Raw genomic sequence first — 7,994 nt, forward strand, 5'->3', positions numbered from 1 at the left:
TAAATATACACGCAAGTCTCACGATCGTACGAAGCATAGATATTCGTTTGCTTCTCACAAGAAGAAAAGCAAAGAACAGAAAGAATTGATGGCATGCGAAATCCACCGCGAAGCGATTGAGGACTAATGCGTTGCTGAATGTATAACTCATATAGAAAAAAAAAAAAAATATATATATATAAGCAGTAAAAACTGCACTTCCCTAAGCGATATAAAAAATAAGTAGTTTTATCATAAAGTTATTCTCAACACAGACATATCTCGAGATTGTCCCTATTGGCTTCTTAGTAGAAAGCGATATAAGATGTATAATGCGCGTTTAGCATCGTTTTTAAGCGAAGATTTGTTATATAAGGCTGCATCGTGATATATGTTTACAAAGAAAGGAGAAAAAACTAGATAAAGTTACGGAGGAAATAACGAGCGTTGAGCGCCCGGATGTTCTCAGAGATTAATATCTTGGAATCGATCGATTTTTTGAGAGTGTGATGCGGAAAAGAAATTATCCTTGATAATCCAATAATCTTCAAAGTTTACACGATTAGGATTAGGTTAATGGTAAAGATGAGAGCGAAAGTGCATAAATGTTCGCACAAATCAAAATTGTGACAAATTATTATTTTTTTTTTTTTAGTGTACATTGGATCTTCCGATAGGCGCTCTCGCTTCAGATATTACCTACGTATTATATCGCGCATGTGGCGACTCGTTCCTATATATAAATGTCCGAGGGCTATATCTTTATAATCGATTAACAATACGGAAAAGAACAACTGACGATCTATTCTCCGTTGCATTTTGGAGTAGCAAAATTCCGCGAGACGCAAAACGCGGTGGTGTTTTATCGGCTAAAGGCTCAGCTAACGGCAGACGCATTGTCATTCCGCATTATTAAGCAGAAATACGTGATGTAAAAGAGATTTAGCTGGACACGTATCGAAAATATTATTCCGATGAAAAATGCGTGGATGAAATTTTATGAAAAGTCGTTAAGCCTTAACTATTTTCAATTTTTATAGTCGCTCGTATTATTAGTGATGCATAGACATTTATTAACTTTTTGAGGGACTAACAAGAGAGGGAATTAGAATATTATTTATTTATAATCTATATGCAAACACCAAATTATATACATAAAATGTAAATAATTTCCTTTTTCTCGCTTTCCAACAAATTATTCTTTTTATTGCCGTATATTGAGAGAAAAATGTTTTGTATTTATAACTATAATTATATGTATACTATAATTATGATTATTACTGCTATAATGATAACAGTAGCTATGTGTATAGTTCTAGCAACAAATATATAGTTGGCAACTGGTTAAAATTACTATAATTATAATTATTATAATTAAAAAATAGTTGAAATTACTATAAAAATGATATAACCATATTTTTTATGGTTGTCTCAAAACATAACTGTAAAATTATAGTCACTTGGATCATTTTTATGGTAATTTCAATTATATTTTTGGTTATAATAATTATAATTATAATCATTCTAGATTGCCAACTATATACATTTGTTGCTAGTACTGTACGCATAGTGTTACTGTTATTGTCATTATAGCAGTAACAATCATAATTATAGTAATATATAATTATAGTTACAAATATCAAATATTTTTCTCTCAGTATAAGAATAAATATTCAATATGGCTACAAAGAAAGAACAAACATTAATTAATATCAGTAGTTAAAGATTCTCGAGATTATCGTTTAATTATCGTAGGGTAATTATATCGAGAAGAATAGAGACGAATTTCACTACTCGAATATAAATGATTAATCCGCGAAAAAGCCTTTGTTATTTTCCGTGCGCATAATTCGCAAAAAGAATGACGATATTCTTTGAAATCTCTTAATGATGTAAATTAATTTTCTCTGTTTAATAATTTTCCGCTGAAAAATCGGACTGTGCACGAAATTGATTACGAGAATAAAAATAATAGAGAAAGAAAAAGAGAGAGCATATGAGCGTGCGTTTGCATGTATGAAAAAAAAAGGAAAGAATGAAAGTTCTTGTTACATATTAGAAGATGAATGTGAATTTAGTATTATCAATACAAACACACACATACACACGTACCACTACATATAATTAAAATTATCATAAGCTTGCAATTATCTATTTACTAATTGCGGTTAAATATAAAACTACTCATACAGTGCGTAAGTATATATTATAATAATAAAATGGGAGAAGAAAGAGAAAGAGAGAAACAGAGGCGAAATAGATGGACAGAGAAAAAGAGAAAGAGGATGTAAAACAAATTACCGGCCATATTAAATTAGGATTTTATATTGTGCGAGTCTGTGAATGTAAGCGGAGGTGAATTAAAATAACTTCGATATGCAAATTTATATTAGCAATTCAAGCAAATTACACAGTACAGTTTCGCGTGTGAGGATATAAATTTCAGACAAATCTCGAGAAGAAATCTCTGTTTTCTGTTTCGTAAAAGGCAAATTGAGGGGAATCCACGTGATATTTTCGTAGATCGAGCCAGAGTATCTGAGCGATACTTTGCGAAATATAGATGATAGGAGTGCATTGTATCGATCCTCGACAAAATATCACATCAATAGCTGTGCCGCTAACGTAACATCGTTAAATCTCTTGTACGAAGGAAAGAACAGAAGATTATTCGCTATCTCTCACGTGTCCGACTTATTTTTCGATTTGCTTTTGCGCGCTGCGAGATGCCGCGATCTAGCGTGCGAGCGATCCCGTGATCAGTTCTCGTGTACGCGAGATGATTGTTATCCGCCCGAAGAATTTACTTAATAGCGGTGACGTAGTACGAGCACGAATATCGATTGTGTACAGCCAAATGCGATTTTGAGACTTGCAATTTATTCAATTGAACGACAAAGTCGTTGTTATTCGCGAGATGATTTATATAGTTAATTCAATCACTCGCACTGCATTGGATTATTATACATTAAAGGCTGCTTTATATAAAATAAATAAATACAGTAACATTATAATCAACAATTAAATAATATATGCATATATTTTAATTTTTTAACTTTTAAACATTTTTTCGTATATAGCACATCTTTAATTTCTTTTTCCATTGCTTATGACTTTTTCGTTAATGAAGGTACATACAGAGATACCGTTATATTCCTTAATGTCTCTTGACTGAATAAAATTGTTTACAATACGTTCATTTTTATGAAAGTTATAAGCAATCGAATAGGTTGGGTAGTGGCGTTCAATAGTGGCGTTTAAGGATTAATAAATATATTAAATATCATTATTGAATATCATTATTAGTATCGTGACAATATCATTATTGAATATTTAAAATATTTATACTTTTACATTTAACTCTGCTGATTTCATTGTATATAGCAGCTTTTAATACGCACTATAATCTAGTATATGCAATGCTATAAATTTCGGATCCATCTCTTCACGTCGTGTTCGCGCCGATCTTTTTGCTGGATGACCAAATATTAAAAATAATAATCGTTAAGAGTGCCGAATCGACAATGATAACGAGCGAACGTGTACCCGATAGCTTGGAGCTCGCGCGCAGATCGTAAGAAAATTGTCTCGTCGCAAGAGAGGCGCGCAGGTCTGCAGGCATTATACAAATTCCCGATGTATCGTATTCGTAAGGCATTATAAGCTAGGTTGAATATAGAAAATTTTTATACAATTTATAAGACAATGCAATTTGCGCATGCGACCGATTAATTTATTATTCACGCACGTTTCCTTGTTGGCGTTTTTGTTAATTAAATGTGCACTATATTTTTCTCATTCGGGGCGTGAATTCCGCGGCTGTCCCGCTAACAATGAGTTTCGCGAGTTCCGTCGCGATCGAAACGGACGACATGCGACAGTGATACGCTCGCTCCTCTGAGTTCTAAACATTATTTTCTTTCAAATTAAATATGTTTTACGCATTTAATTATATTGTAAATAATTTCGTGAAACAAAAAAATAATGAAAAGATTCTCACTCTCTTTGTTCAGTCTTACGTATTTAATACATATAGTATAATGTCGATGCAATCTCTCTAAACTCTTCGGAGTGAAATCTCACTCTTAGAAATCTGACAAATGAACTACTCTTTTTCAACACCAGTTCAATTGTCACTCTTTAGAATTAGATTCCATTTCAAAAATTTTAGAGAGATATATAGGACTCAGAGGGAAATAAGAAAATGGCGACGGAATTGCACGGGTCGCCGCGACGTGCCTCGTGTCGTCCTCGTATTCCTCGAGGACGCGTCTTATGTAAGATAGCTCTTGTCCAAGTGAAAAATTCCGCGTGGTTTATTATTATCATGTGTGTGCTTCTCCCTATATCGCGCATCCATATAATAATATTTATCGTGCGTCTTTCGCGATCTCTCAGCGCGAGCGTCGCGCCTATTGTGTGTGTGTGTATATATATCTAACTCTTTGACTGTCATTTTGATTTTTCGTAGCCGTGAGATAAACGACGAGGTCCAATTAGCTTTAGCCAAGGTTTAGTAAAAGCGGAGAAGAATAAAAGCTCGCGAATATTCGTGATATCGAAATTGAAATCTGGAAAGAAACAAGAATGTCTAAGGCCGGTATTCATAGTCGATTTTTATTTCAAGACCGTCTTAAGTAATGTCTTAAGACGCTAATATGGTCCTCTAATTGGTTCGTGACTTCTTAAGATCGTATCTTAAGATCGTATCTTAAGATGGTCTTGAATATAAAATCTGACTATGAATACCGGCCTAAGAGACATCCTCTTTCAGACATTCGAGTTATCCAGAAAGTCACGTTGCGATGCAAGCCGCGACTAGAAACATCCCCCAAGAAAGCGCTTCTTTTTACGTATCGCGTTACGCTTCTCAGTTGCAAACGATGCATCGCCAGATCTCATAAATCGGCACGTATACCTCTTGTCTTCTTATCATCGCTCATAGACCATGTAGATCATAATTAGTATGCGAGACTCGAGAGATCGTGCCGGGTTCATCATCGATGAAGATGGAGTGGCTTTCTCGCAGAACTGCGTGAACGTCTTTCTCGAATCAAAAATTTTAAGATAACGAACGAGTGTCAAATTGATCATGCATCACTAGAGCGGCACCAATAATGTTCACAATCGAGTAGAATAAAGGTTTGAAAAATCGAAATCTCTTGATGTAAAATTGACATAAGGATGATTTAAGTATATCGATCCGAATTTATAATTAAACATTTATGCAGGAAGGAGCCGTATCGAAAATATAATTCTCCAACAGTCATCTTAAAAAAGCATTGCAGTTTTATTTGAGAAAGAAAAACTGCAGTTTCATCACAAAAAATAAGTAACAGGGAATAATAATAATAATAATTCCTGGATATACATTGACAATTAGTTTTTTCTAGTAGTTGCTTTGCATATTTAGCAATATCTTATAAAATTCAAAAATTGACGGCTAATTCCTTTCTTCATAATTACATTGGCGACATAAAAGGAAATGCTTTCTTTCCTTTTCGATATCGTACTGATTTTTCTTTTCATCATGCAACAGCAAATGCGCCGCGGAACGTAATTTTCCAAATCTCCCTCGCATTACGGGCTTCTATCTACAAGTAGTCGTGCGTAGTATGTGCTGAATATTTAGTGACGTCCAGACAAACTGACAATAACGGCTGTGAGTGAGCGGTATTCTTTTCAGCAAAAATCTATTGTAGCGTAAACCGCGTTCCACTCGATTTGCCCATGTGAATCGGATAATCACCATGTCCGATCGATATCACTATATCCCACACACATACACACACACGCACGCACACACACACACACACACACACACACACACACACACGCACACACACACGCACACACACACACAACACACACATACACGCACGCACGCACGCATGCACGCACGCACGCACGCACACACGCACGCACGCATATACATAAAAGTTTTAAACATATACAGGCACATATATACATAAACACATAGCGCATGCACGTATCGGTTGATTTTTATATTATATCAGAATTACAATATACTTCTCTTCGGCTTGTACGGTCCAATTCTCTAAATTTCTTGAAGTGAAATCGCAAAACTCCAAAAGAATTAAAATACTACGCTATTGAAAAGAAGTGAAAACATTCGCACTCTTGAATAAGAGTGACAGATTTTCTCTTTTATGAGATTTCACTCTTTTGGAGTGAAATTTACTAACAAAAAAAAGAAAGATTTCTTTTCTTTCAGGTGAATCTTTCTCCAAAAAAAAAATGAAAATTTATTATTCGTTCAAACAAAGGGTGCAAATATTTTCATTATTTTTCAACAATGATAGTTTCACTCTTTTGAAGTGAGATTCCACTCCAAAAGAAATTTAGAGAGAATTATATCGATACGCTTCGAAATGCGAGATACGTATCATGTTTCTCTTTGTAGATAATTTCCGAGAACTCAACACTTTTACAGCCTGGAACCCCCATTCTAATAATCTGTTATAGTAAACCACGTTTCGGAAAAATTCCGAGGGCTCACTTATATTACATCACGAGTACATCTTACTCGAACGTCGTACCAGATTCATGCAATTAGCCTGAGAAAAGGAAAAAAAACGTTAAAATTCGATGCACTCACAGTCAACTATTTTTTTACAAATGATAAAAATTGCCCTTGCGATTGTATGCCGATATTGATATAATAAGCGATACTAATTCATTATGTATGGATGATTAAATAATTCCCTTCACACGCGAATTACAACATGCGTACGGATTGTGACACGTTGAAACGTCACAAACCGACGAAAGAAATGAATTACACACACTCGAATACACACACGCACACACACGCACACACGCACGCACACACACACACGCACACACACACACACACACACACACACACACACACACACACACACTACTTTCAACAATCGTCGATTATTCGAGATAAAATTTTTATTCTTGCGAATACATGATAGTTTCGTAGACATAATACAATGTTAAAAGCGCGGCACACTAGCATATATTTATTTGCGTAATTTTTGTTTGAAAAAAAAAAGAAGAAAAGAGAGAATAGCGCGCGTGACGCAGCACGAGATTTTGCGAATCTGTACGCGCGCCAAGCGATTAATTTTTCGTCACGATTCATCGCGTTGAGTATGCATGTGTATGTTCTACATTGTTTTACTTGAGTCTTATTTGTTGAATATCGATTTACGCGATGTGTTTACCTATCTATCGCGCGTTGTTCTGATACGCACGTCGTTTTAGTACGGAGCGATTGGAGAGAACGACGATGTATAATAATTTAGAACGATATGATTATTATTGGTAGTCACATGTCACACGCAATGACTATGAATTATTATGTATTATTATTATATTATTATATTATTATTATTATTATTATTATTATTATTATTATTGCTATTATTATGAAAATATATCACGTTAGTTTTTGGACAAACGAATAAAAACACTAGGGGTGGGGGAAATAAAAAATTGTAACATATTTGTTGATGGCCAATATCAAATATGTATAAAAGTAATAATAATATAACATTAATAATAAACAGATATTATTAAATCCTCTCGTTTTGTTAATGGAATCACACAAGAACCTTTTTCTTCTAAAATCTAGGTATTATTAATTCCGATTTGGATGATGCAACAATAAAAATGTAAAAATTTATTTCTCCATCGTTTAACAAACAGATGGATGATTTTACCGACAGTAATACCTACGAAGTTTCGACTATACGGTGAGTACAGATAGAGTACCAAATGTGATTCGTAAGACATGAAATTTTATTTTTGGAGACTCGTTTATCATTCTATCTTAAATGAGGAAAATCCATTTTAACACAAAGAGAATTTTCTTAAAGTTTTTCTTTCAAAAGAAGATTCGCTACTATATGAAATAAATTGTATTAAGAACGTATTACATAGGATATTATAAAAAATTAATTTTAATTTTAAGAAATTATCGGAATATATATATATATATATATATATATATATATATATAT

Source organism: Atta cephalotes (assembly GCF_000143395.1).
Source record: "Atta cephalotes unplaced genomic scaffold scaffold00001, whole genome shotgun sequence".
Lineage (NCBI taxonomy): Eukaryota > Metazoa > Arthropoda > Insecta > Hymenoptera > Formicidae > Atta > Atta cephalotes.